The following is a 13,615-nucleotide window of genomic DNA, read 5'->3' on the forward strand; positions in this document are numbered from 1 at the left end:
AACATATTGTGATAAATATTATTTATTTGTGATAATACCGATAATATAATAAACTCTCACAATACTCTCTAGTCTTACCTTTTCTGTTTCGAGACTTTGTTTTTCTTGGAGAGGCCTTTGGGTAAGGTCGAACGACTTTTGGTGAGAGTATCTCTTTTAACACATTATTTGTACCTGCAGATGTAGATGGTACTGGGGATTCCGTGATAACTGGATTACTGTAATGTAAACATAGCAAGGAAATAAAGAAGGAAGGTTCCCCCCCCCCAATTGTAACAGTGGTGACCCCGATTTATTAGATTACCTTCCATTCGCTGTTGAACATTGGGCAGATTCGATGGGGCAGGTAAAGCTATATTTTCTTGAGAATCAGTGGTGTTTAACACCACGTTTGGCGCATCTGTAACAATTTCCTTATCTAGAACAGGTCTATCGGTGACAAAAGAACTAATAAACTCGTCTTCACTAAAAATATTATCATTAAATTGCCATATTCCATCCACTTTAAAACCATTTTGTATGTTAGAAGGTGTAAACACTATAGGAAAAGTAGTTTCAAAACACTCCACGATGTTATAAATAGTCAGTTTCGTTCCTGGATGATGCAAAAGCCAATGTCTGCAAGCTTTGCTGTAGTATTTCTTCAAACCGGAGAGTTTTGGGCCAGGTAGTTGGGCCAAAAACGGAGCGATCTAAGGGCTGTAGCTTGTGGCTTATATGACGAAGGAATGTAAACATGACTGCGCCGTTTTCTTTAGCAAAATTTATAATTTTAATAAACAAGTGATTCTCGTGATTGTCCATGATTAGGAGCACCTTGTTTTCCACATTGGCTCGGACATATTTTATGAAATGATTTAAAAAATCTTCAAACTTTTCAACCCATTGGGAGTAGCGAGACCCAATGTTTCTGGGGGTATGCCATTATTCATGTGGGGCTTAAACTGCACTCTTGGAAATATACAAGGAGGCACCGAATTTCCTACCGCATTGACACAGGCAATTATAGTGACGTTGCCTAATTTCGCCTAATTTCTACAACTTCCATCCAGTAAACAGCCCAGACTCTTCTACATAGTATAATATGTTTTCAAAAGTGAAATTGTGTTTAAACGGCATGTTCTGCATTTTTTAAAAGACTTTTTGAAGAAACATTAGCCTGGTTAAAAGTTGTAGCACGAGCTAAGCTGTGACTTCTGGTTTTCGCAGACTTAGATTCTGGTTTCGTTTGATAAAACAGTCATAAAACGTATTTCCAACTGCTTTATTTGTGTCCCAAGAACTTGGGTAGGCCTTTTACAAAATAACTGCATATTTATACTCCAACTTCATAAACTCGTCTTTGCAAATGTCATTGTGAAGTTTGGATGATTTCAAACAGTATTGAACTAACTCCTTTCCTCATCAGTAAACACCCTTTTCACAGCATTATTGGGACTGCACACGACTGTTGTATTCTCGCTTTCTTTGTTGATTTTCTTGACATAGATTTATCAGAGATTTTGAAATATTAAATTCTTCAGCTGTCTTTCGAATTGACCATCTTGTTACTTTGTTCCCTATTTCGTGACATCTAAAACACAAAAATAATAATAGTCGCATTAAAGTGAACTTTCCACCGATAATAATAGCTTGTACCTTGGGACAGTCACAAGGTACAAAAATATGAGTTTCCCAAGGTACAAAATTATTTTTGTACCTTTGAAATCCATCAAAAAACAACAAAATAAGTAAATACACATTAGCTGGCAAGTAAGTATGCATAATATAAAACCTCTTACCTCGAAATGTTGCACTCAAAACACTGATGAAAATAGATAAAGAAAGTAAACAGTAGCGAATTTTTGCCAATGCGCAAACCAAACATTGACTTGAATATTCAAAATGGCCGACTTTTTCGGGTACGATCGAGATGTTGGACAGTTGGACACAAAAGACCAGGAGGTTCGCTTGTGACAATTATAGCGCCAAATTTAAAGTAAATCTATCGCTGTCCCTAGGTACAAGATGCCCCAAGGTACATGGATCTCCCTTATATATTAAATACTTTGGTTTGTGCATTCGATCTATATATAGTTTAGCAACACAATACCCATATTACATTCTAATAAAACTTTTTCTGGTTTAGGAAAAAAATAGTATTACAAATATATTTACTATATTTTAATGTACATATTTTTCAAACAACTGTTGTTAATTTTCCATTTTCTTACTTTGTTACTGTAGATCAATGTGTGAATGTATTTCCTTCAATATATTTATCTGCTGAATTATATGTGATGTATATACATATTAGTGTATATTATATGTTTGTAAGTGTCTTCGGTTTGGCGTATGTATTATATGCCGTATATCTACTCTGTACCAAAGCTTTTATCGTATGTTCTCGAAATATTTAAAAATATTTAATTTAATATAAGTACTGTAGAAAAATGTGTAATATATGTTTAAGATGTTTGACCCTATTGTTGAATGAGTTCGGTAATTTAAATGTATTAACTAGCACATCTTCCTCCTTCTATTTTTTAATTGTCTTCCATTTTGTATATTGTTCGTGTACCTTCTAATCAAAGGATACAAACTAAATTGTAGATTGTAGATTATGTAAGTTAGTGTAGGCTATTTAGCCTCTCTACACATCTCAACTAAACAGATCTTTTGTATGTAATCGTAATCCAATTGGATTTTAGAATGCTAATACTTCTGGCAAAGTTGATCAGCTTTCTAGGGGCATATTCTTGATCTTCGAGGGTGTAAGAGACACTAAGAGAAAATATATGATACCTATGGTCTGATAAGTAAGCAACTTCCAAGATATACCAGATAAAATTCTCCACGTACCTTATCAGTTTCTGCATTGAATTCTAAACAAAAAAAAAAAAAAAACGAAACGAGGAACTCGTTGCTTCATGTAATGCAGATTGTGTACAAGGTGCTAAATAATACTAAAGTCAGAAAATTACTTAACTTGATTTATCTTTGTTTTGAAGTATCATGATGACGAAGAACATCACGGACCGAACAGGAACATGGATTCTACATCAACAAAAAATGGAAACGAAGAGTAATAGAAATAACTAGTATCTCGGATAGAGTAGCTAGTTAACCTTACAACTATCAAAGAGATACATGTATACAAATTAAACAAATATTCGCCCCAACGATTACTCACACTGACGAAGAAATAGAGGAACTCTACAGTAACATAACTGAAGCATTAAATAACAATAAAAGTCACTTCAAGTATTTAATTGGTGACTTTAATGTCAAAGTAGAAAAGAGAAACGGTAAGGAACAAGTCATGAAAAAGTATAGAGTCGGTGAGAGAAATGGAAGGGGAGGAAAGACTGGTTCAGATTGCACACTACCAAACATGCATATTGCAAATACATTCTTTAAGAAAAATCGAACTGAAAATAGAGTTGGGTAGCACCATATGGCACCATAAATAAATTTCAAACAGGTAGTGGCCATAGACTAATCAGAGCAAAAATTATTCTAGATGTAAAACTAGAAAGATAAAATTAATCACAAAATTAACAATAACTGATATAAATATTAACAATCTAAAAGAAAAGTCAGATCACTATCAAAGGAAAATTAATGAAAGATTACACGACCACGTCGACAGCTTTCAATTAAAATTATCCTTAAGTATAGTGCCAAAGAAATCTGAGGCCAGCAACAACAAACGAACATAGAAAACTGTCTAATAAAACCAAAATAATGCTAAAACAAAGAAGGAAAATGAAAGTAAGTAGCAGCGTACAGAGAATGCAAAAGTATTAATTAAGACATAAGAAAATATGAAAATATACATAACATAGAACTATATACAAAGCCCCTGAAATACTTGAAGAAGTAATCAGTAACCAAGAAGATGTACCAGAAGTCCTTCCAGAAAAAGTAGAATCGACAATTAGACAAATGAAAAGCGCTAAAGCAGCTGGAATAAACGGCGTAACAGTGGAACTCGCTGTGGAACATGCTGGCAATTGCTGGCGCTGGCTCGCAGTGGAACACGCTGGCAAAAAAACCTTGAAAATCTTAGCAGGCATATTTACGAACTGCCTAAGATCAAGATGCATACCAGACCACTGGAATACAACAAACATAATTTTCATTCATAAGAAAGTTAGTAAACAGGATACCAAAACTACAGACCTATAAGCCTACTACCAATAATATACAAGATATTCACAAACATCATTAATAACAGATTAACAAATGCATTAGATGCTGCATAGTCAAGAGAGCAAGCTGGCTTCAAAAGTGGATTCAGTACCCTGGATCGTATCCATACGCGTCGAGAACTAATGAGTAGAACTAAAGCATATAAAATACCGCTAGCATTAACCTTCATAGATTTCGAGTAGGCTTTCGATTCTATATATATCCCATGGCAGTATTCGAAGCTTTGACCAATCAAGGAATTGACGGACTGTACATAGAGACATGCAAATATATACAAATAAACCAAAAGCTAAAGTAAAAATTTATGAAAATGCTCCAAACTTTCCCACTACCATAAGCGTTAGACAAGGAGGTGCAATTTCACCAAATCCCTTCACTGCAACTCTAAAAAATATATTCAGCAAAATGAACTGGTACAAAAAAGGCCTATTCATTGATGGGGAATACCTTAGCCATCTAAGATTTGCAGACGATATCGTTCTAATTGCTAAAAATCCTGCAGAACTACAAGAACTGATAAGCGACCTAAAAGCAGCTAGCAATGAAGTTGGCCAAAAAATTAACTTGACAAAAACAAAAACCATGTACAATGAGCTAGTGAATCTTCAAGATGTAATAATAAACAACACTGCACTTGAGGCAGTAGATGAGTATGTATAGCTACCTGGGACAATTAATACATTAATCTGGCCCCTTACTTCCAGAAATCAACAGAAAAATGAAACTAGCTTGGACATCTTTTGGTAAAAATGAAGTTATATGCAAATCCAGGTTGCCACTCCACCTTAAGATAAAAGCATTCGATCAGTGTATACTACCAATCATGGCGTACGGCTGCGAAACTTAGACACTAAAGAAAGAGATAATAACGAAACTCAAAGTCACTCAAAGGTCAATATAGCGATGCATGCTAGGTGTAACAAAGAGAGATCGAAAAAGAATAGAATGAATCAGACAGAAAACCAAGGTCACTGATGTAATCCACTGAATTTAATCTTTAAAATGGCAGTGGGTGGGACTGACAATAGATGGTCCACTAGAATTACACTGTGGTATCCAAGAGGCGTCAAGAGACCAAGAAGACGACCAAATTTAAGATGGGACTATGACATAAGGAAACAAGCCGGTACAACATGGCATAGAAAAGCGAATATTGGACAATCGTGGGCAGAAATGAAGAATGACTATGTAAGAGAGGCTGCACCATAATCGGTAGAATATGCTGAGAATGATGATGATGATGATTATGATGATGATGATGATGATGATGATGATGATGATGATGATGATGATGATGATGATGACAGCATCGGAAAGAATTTAACGTGGGTATGCACTTTCAACGATAGAAATAGAGAGAAACATCTTCTTCTTCTGCTTCAGCCTGTATTCGTCCACTGCTGGATATAGGCCTCTTCCATTTACTTCCATTGATTTCTACTCTTGGCAATTCTCATCCACTTCTTGCCCGCCACTTGTTTGATATCGTCTGTCCACCTCTTCTGTGGTCTGCCTACTCCTCGCCTGTTCTCTCTTGGTCTTTAGTTTGTTAATCTCTGTGTCCATTTTTGACGATTATCTCGGGCAACATGTCCGATCCATTGCCACTTGAGCCTTGCTAGACGTTCTGCGACATCAGTAATCTTTGTTCTTTCACGAATGTCGATATTTCGAATCCTGTCTCTCAAACTAATCCCTAGCATGGCCCTCTCCATCGCTCTTTGGGTTGTACTGAGCTGCTCTAAGGTTTTTTTTTGTAAATGCCATGGTCTCCAATCCATTTGTAGATACAGGCAAGATACATTTGTCATAAACTCTACGTTTTAGATACATTGGTATATCTTTATTCTTCAAGATACTTGCGGAACTTGCCGAAAGCTACCCAAGACGTATGCGTCTTTTTATTTCGGCTATTTGGTTTTCTTTGCCGATTTTAATGGTATGTCCAAGATATATATTATAGTGATCTACATTTTCAAGACTGACGTTATCAATAACAATATTAGTTTGTAAATTACTCATTACTTTTGTTTTCTGAAGGTTCATTTTAAGACCTATTTTATTTGACTGCTGATTTAATTCTTTGAGCATTTGCTTCAGTTCCTTGATATCTGTACTAAATAATACTATGTCGTCCGCAAACCTCAAACGATTCAAACGTACACCATCAATGTTTAGACCTTTTTGCTCCCAGTCGAGCTGTTTGAATACATTTTCCAATGCTAAGGTAAAAATCTTTGGTGAAATAGTATCACCTTGTCTAATACCTTTACCAAGACGCATTTTTTCAGTTTTTTCGTCTTCATTGATTTTGATGTGGAATGTGGCCTGTTCATAAATATTTTTAATAAGTGTAGTGTACCGTGAGTCTATTCGAGCATCCCTCAGGGCTGACAAAAAGGACCAAGTTTCAATACTATCGAAAGCCTTGTGAAAGTCAATAAATGCCATATGTAGAGGTACGTTGTATTCTGTGGTTTTTTCTACCAGTATTTTGATGGTTTGTAAGTGATCGTTAGTACCGAGAGAAACATATTTAAAACAATATAGGGTTATTATAAGTCGGTTTCAATCGGGATACTGGGAGGAAATTTCATTTTGATCTCTGGAAACATAATGCTAGTATCTCTGTGAGTATCTCTCGCCAATTTTATAATACTAAGGAAAAAATTTTCCGTATCCGTATATATATATATATATATATATATATATATATATATATATATATATATATATATATATATATATATATATTTGTTGGTGTATAATAAAATATAAAGTCAGATACCAATTACCATATATTAATTTATAATATATTTTTTTATTCTGGGGTTAAAATAGTTTTCCACCCCGATATTCAAGAGTAGGGTCAAGTGCAGTGGTAGTACAATCTTTCATTTGGCAACAAAAACTGAGTTATACTAAAGGGTGCTATACCATTTGCTGAAGATATGTTTTTAGAAAAATAGTGTGCGCAGAGAAGTAACACAAGTTTTAGAACCGGTGTATTCTAATTTAAATAGTCAAAGAATGAGTAAATTAGTGTGGAATAGTGAACCGATTTAGTTTAATTCAGTATTGACTCTAAAAGCAACATACTTCTACTGCTTGGAAAGTTTTAAGTGCTTACTCGTAAATCCATTCTTTATGTCATTAAATGTATTAGTTCTTAAATGTTTTTATAGATTTTACCATTTAGTTCATAGGAGTAAATAATGTCCTATTTTTATACAATTAACTTCAAAATTTTTGTGTGGAACTAAAATATTTTCCGTAAAATACATAACTACAAAGTAAACTTTTTTAACGAGCACCAAAGGTTTTCTGAAATGTTTGTTTTAATATTTCAGAAGTCATTGGACATAGTTTTGTTTATTTATTTATTCCTAATAAACCAAAAATTCCTTTCATTTCTTTGTGGGTTGTTATTCTTAACTACAAAGTTGTCAAATCTAATTCCTGTAGAGATTTGTCCTGTATTCCAAGAATATCATTTAAATTGAAAAAAAAATGGAATAACTTCATTAAAAGATGTAAGGACAACAAGAGCCGACTATGTTTCAGATTATGAGTTATTATGAGTAAAACTAAGGATTAGTATTCGACACAACTATACGCCAAATACAAAAGAGGAAGTTTCACACAAACAAATTAATTGAACCCATCATATATACAGTGTGTGAGATTGCCAAAGACTTTGGAATTCCTCCTAACGCATTATCCACCTACTTGAAGAATAAATAAACAATTTTCAAGGCTGAAAGTGAGTATGGTAAAAAACGAAAAAGGTTAAGGGAGCCACATAATACAAATTTAGACAGTTGTGTTTTAAAATGGTTTAGACAAGCCAGTGATATGATCCGCGTGAGTGGTCCCCTTATAAGAAGCAAAGGTGAACAATTTGCTATTGAAATGAGGAAAAACAATTTTAAGGTGAGTACAGGATGGTTAGACGGCTTCAAAGAACGCAACAAAATTTCATTCAAATCCATTTATGGAGAAAGTGGGCCGTTAATCAGCAAGAATGGGAAAAAAATTGGAAGAGATTATTCAGGATATACGAGGCATGTTTTTTAAGAAAGTACCGTTTTGCGATTCCGCCGCCGCAGCGCTACGGTCGGCGTTCCGCGCTGGTTACCTACATCTCTTGTCTACGCACTGACGCCATTACAGTCTGATTCTTCATTGTATACTTGTTTACTCCAGTGTTTAAGATGCCACCAACAATCGTGAGTCACGCTGATTGTGAAGTACGGGCTGTTATACGATTTCTTAGTGCTAAAAGCGTAAAACCGGACAAAACATTATGAGTGATGGAATGGTAAGGAAATGGGTGAGAGCATTTAAAGATGGCCGCACAAATGTGCATGATGAAGAACGGAGTGGGCGTCCTTCGGTCGTTAATGAAAATTTGGTGCAGAAAGTGGACGAAAAGGTGAGAGAAAACAGACGCTTTACAATTTCATCATTGTCCGACTGCTTTCCTCAGTATTCTCGTAGTGTTTTGTATCGCATTGTTACCGAAAACTTGAATTACCGGAAATTGTGTTCACGTTGGGTTCCAAAAATGTTGACTGATTTGCACAAAACCCAACGTTTAGGCAGTGCATTGACTTTTCTTGAGCGGTACCACAGTGAAGGTGAAGATTTTTTAGACCAAATTGTTACTAGTGACGAAACGTGGGTGGCCTACGTCACACCAGAATCGAAACAACAATCCATGGAATGGCGCCATTCATCATCACCCAAAAGAGTGAAGTTTAAGCAAACAATTTCTGCCCGGAAAATCATGTGCACAGTTTTTTGGGACAGAAAAGGAGTATTGCTAGTGGAGTTTCTGCCTCGTAATGAGACAATCAATGCAGCGTCTTATTGTGAGACATTGAAAAATCTGCGTCGTGCAATCCAGAACAAAAGACGTGGCAAGTTGAGTAAAGGTATCGTTTTGCTGCATGACAATGCCCGTCCACATGTGGCTAATCAGACCAAAGATCTCATCAAATCATTTAAATGGGAAACTCTAGATCATCCTCCATACAGCCCTGATCTGGCGCCCAGCGACTACCATTTGTTCCAGCACTTGAAGAAACACCTGGGCGGTCAGCGTCTTCAAGACGATAACGAAGTCAAAACATTTGTGATGCAGTGGTTAACAAGTCAGAATTTTATCAGGAGGGTATTCAAAAACTGGTGCCACGTTATGACAAGTGCCTCAATATTAACGGAAATTATGTAGAAAATAAGATTAAGGTACAGGCTTTCATGTAAAAATAAAATTATTGCCATATCTTTGCACGTCTTTTTTTAATTCCAAAACGGTACTTACTTAAAAAACACGCCTCGTAGATAAATGACGAAACGGATATATTTTTAAATGCACTCCTGACAAAACACTGGCATTTAAAAACGAAAAATGTCACTGAGAAAAACTAAGCAAATAGAGAGTCACTCTCCTAATTGGTGCAAACATGGACGGATCAGAAAAGCTTCTTCTTCTTCTTCTTCAGTGCCTTATCCGGTCCGGATGTTGGCGATCATCAAGGCTATCATGATTTTGTTGATTGCTCTGCGGAGGTCATCCCAAACCATTGTCGGAGGTTTTTCAACCACGAGATACGACGGCGTCCCGTTCATCTCCTGTCAAATCAGAAAAGCTGCCTCTGGTAAATTAAATTATTAGCAGCATCATCGAACCGCCAGAACGTCTTCCAGATCTCCTGGCGAACACACTGCAAGCAACCATGCAACAAAGAAAAAACGCTTCTTCTCAGAACCATTTAACAATTGCAACAACAATCCGAATATGCCAAATAAAGCAACATTGACATAGCTACAGTTCAGGAAACACAGACTGCTAACGACTTTCAACTGAACAACCGAGGTCAAATTCCAGGATATAGATTAGTAGCCTCACTCTATCACCCACAATATGGATTGCTACCTACTGTAGAACAGACATAAAAAATTTTAACACCATATCTTCTTCTTCTTCTGGTTCCTATCCGTTTCGGATGTTGGAAATCATATTGGCAATCATGACCTTGCTCGCTGCGGCTCGAAACAGCTCCGTTGAGGATTTCTTAAACCATGTTCTTAAATTCCGCAGCCATGATATTCTCCTTCTACCGGGTCCTCGCTTACCTTTGACTTTACCTTGCAATATAGACTGCAGCAGGGAGTAACGGTGCTGATTTCTCATAACGTGTCCCAGATATTGCAATTTTATGCGTTTGATCGCAAACAAAATCTCTGGTTCCTTCTTCATTTTTTCTAGAACTTCGTTGTTCGTGATCCTTGCTGTCCATGATATTCTCAGCATTCTTCTATAAAGCCACATCTCAAATGCTTCAAGTTTTTTAATAGTGGTGTCTGTAAGCGTCCATGCCTCCGCCCCGTACAACAACACAGAGAAAACATAGCATCTCAAATGTCTCATTTTTGTATCCAGGGATATGTTGTGACTTTTGAAGATGGCGCTCATTTTGTTAAAGACCGTTCTTGCCTTTCCTATGCGGCACTTTATTTCCTGTACATTGCTCCACTGTTCGTTTATAATAATTCCCAGGTAGCAATACTGTTTTACTCGCTCTATCTGCGTCCCATTAATGTATAGATGAGCCCCATTTATATTATCCTTGCTGACAATCATTTGTTTGGTTTTGTGGGTATTAATGTTTAGTCCGTACTGTTGACTGTACTCGTTTATTCTGTCCATTAGCCTCTGAAGTCCCTCTAAACTATCTGCTATCACCATGGTGTCGTCGGCATATCTAACATTGTTTACTCTTTCACCATTTAGAAGGATGCCTTCGTCTATTCCGTAAAGAGCCTCGTTAAAAATTTTTTCTGAGTACATATTAAATATCAACGGCGATAGAATACATCCCTGTCTAACTCCGCGTAGTATTTTTATGTGATCTGTTTCTTCTCCGTTAATTTTCATGTATGCGGTCTGATTCCAGTATAGTTCTGAAATTATTCTGAGGTCTTTGTCATCCAGGTCTGCTTCTTTTAAAATGTTTATCATCTTTTGATGTTGAACTCTGTCAAATGCCTTTTCATAGTCGATCAAGCACGCGTATACGTCGCAGTTAACGTCCCTGCATCTTTGAATCAGTACCTGTACTCCGAAAAGTGCCTCTCTGGTACCCACTGCGTTAATGAAGCCGAACTGTCTGTCTGATATTTGTTCCTCGCACTTCTTATAAATTCTTCCATGGATGACTCTAAGAAACAGTTTCAACATGTGGCTCATTAGGCTGATTGTTCGATATTCTTCGCACTTTTTAGCCCCCTGTTTTTTAGGTATCGCTATGAATTCTGATTCTAGCCATTTATCAGGGATGATTCCTGTATTGTATATTTTATTGAAGACAGCCGTGATCCAATTTATTCCTTCAGCCTCCAAGAGTTTTAAAAATTCAGCTTCGATATTATCAGGCCCTACAGCTTTTCTGCTTTTCATCCGTTTTATTGCTTCTTCTACCTCGGATTTAAGTATGTCCGGGCCCGTCATCCTCTCTGAAAATGGATGCCTATAATCCGTTCTTTGATCTTGAAAAAGTGTCTCCAAATATATTCTCCATTTGTCCTTCATCTCTTGGGTGTCAATGATTAATTTTCCATTGGTGTCTATGAGTTTCATTTGTGTTCTCTTTTTAAAAGTACCCGTTATTTCTTTTACCTTTTTGTGTACATTAAAATTGTCATGCTTGGCTTGTAGTCTTTCTATTTCTTTACATTTCTCTACACATATACTCTAACACCATATACTCTTACTTATCCCAAGAAATTTTCATACTGGCAACCGTAATATACAAAATCACAACATGTAATGTATACAAACCACCGAAAGCAATATGGCCATCAGAAGTGCTTTCTTCATTCCCGCATCCATCAATATATTGTAAAGAAGACTTCAATAGTCATCACACTGCATGGGGTTATAACAAATGCAACCTTCAAGGCGAACAAATGATTTAATGGGCGGAGCTCATGCATCTTAGACTTTTACACGATGCAAAACAGAAGCTTAATTTTTTTCCGCTAGATAGAAAAAGGCTACAACCCAGATCTACCATTTATATACACCAAAGACGACTGCCATAACCATGTTATCAGAGAAGTTCTTGATAATTTCCCAAAGTCGCACCATAGGCCAATAATAACATCTATAGGCATTACTATTCAAATTATAAACTCAATTCCTCTGCCTAGACGGAACTTTCGTAAGGCAAAGTGGGATACCTATCAAGCCCAATTGGAGAACGATATCAGACATATTGAGCCTAAGGTAGAAAACTACTAAAAATGTTTCAAGCTTATAATTAGATGTGCTAAAAACACATTCTACGCGGCCTAACCAAATCTTACATTCCATGCTGGACTGAAGGATGTAAAGACATGCACGATCAATATGAGCAAACCAGAGACTCAGACGTAGGTAAACAACTTCTAGAATCTCTGAATTCTATAAGAGCCACCAGGTGGAGGGAAACTCTCGAAAAATTTCGCTTCACGCATAGCAGTCGCACTACCTGGAACCTACTCAGAAAACTAGAAACAGGCTCTAACATTCCGACAAATAACTCTTGATCACCAAAACCAGAATATATAGCGAAACGCATTGCCCTGATCTCCGAACCAGTCATAGAAAAAGTTCATAAAAGAGAAGTATGGTATCAGCTTAAAAAGATCAAAACTGCACATCAACTAAGCCTGACAATCATGAGGCAAATAGAGACCGAGGAACTTTTCCACGCACTAGACTTACTTAGTGTCGCAAAGCTGCAGAAGTTGACAAAATTTATCCCAAGTTCATAAAACAAACTGGTTCAAAAACTCGAAAGTGGCTCCAAGATAGTTACAGACAAATCGCTTTCTTAAGTGTCTGCTATAAGATTTTTGAGGGGATAATTTACGCGAGGATTTTATAATTTGTCAGCGGAAAGATTCCCGTAGAACAAGTTCTATCATATAAAAAACGACCAAAAATAAATGCTTTGGGATCCCTGAGTGAGGGGTAAACATCTGCTATTTTTATTTTTGATCTTGATGCTCTAAACAAATTAATCGATTTGCAGTGATACCAATCACGTAGATTCTTCAGCCAGGAATTCTGTTTCGGCCAACAGATGGTCTAGCTCTAGGTATTCCAGTTTTCTTGTTAGTATAGTGGTGATTACTTCTGTTTCTTTACCAACCTCACCAATACTTCTTTATTTGTAATTTTATTAGTCCATAGTTCGAAAGCCTCAATTCTTCTTTTTAAATTGCATTTTTTAATGTCCAAATCTCAGCTCCTTATAACAGTATTGAAAATATATAACATCGAATGGTATGTACTTAGTCTGATTTCCAAATTAAGATTTCTGCACGTTAGGAGTGGCTTCATTCTTATAAATGCTGATCTGGCAATTTC

This window comes from Diabrotica undecimpunctata, chromosome 10 (genome assembly GCF_040954645.1).
Source record: "Diabrotica undecimpunctata isolate CICGRU chromosome 10, icDiaUnde3, whole genome shotgun sequence".
Classification (NCBI taxonomy): Eukaryota; Metazoa; Arthropoda; class Insecta; order Coleoptera; family Chrysomelidae; genus Diabrotica; species Diabrotica undecimpunctata.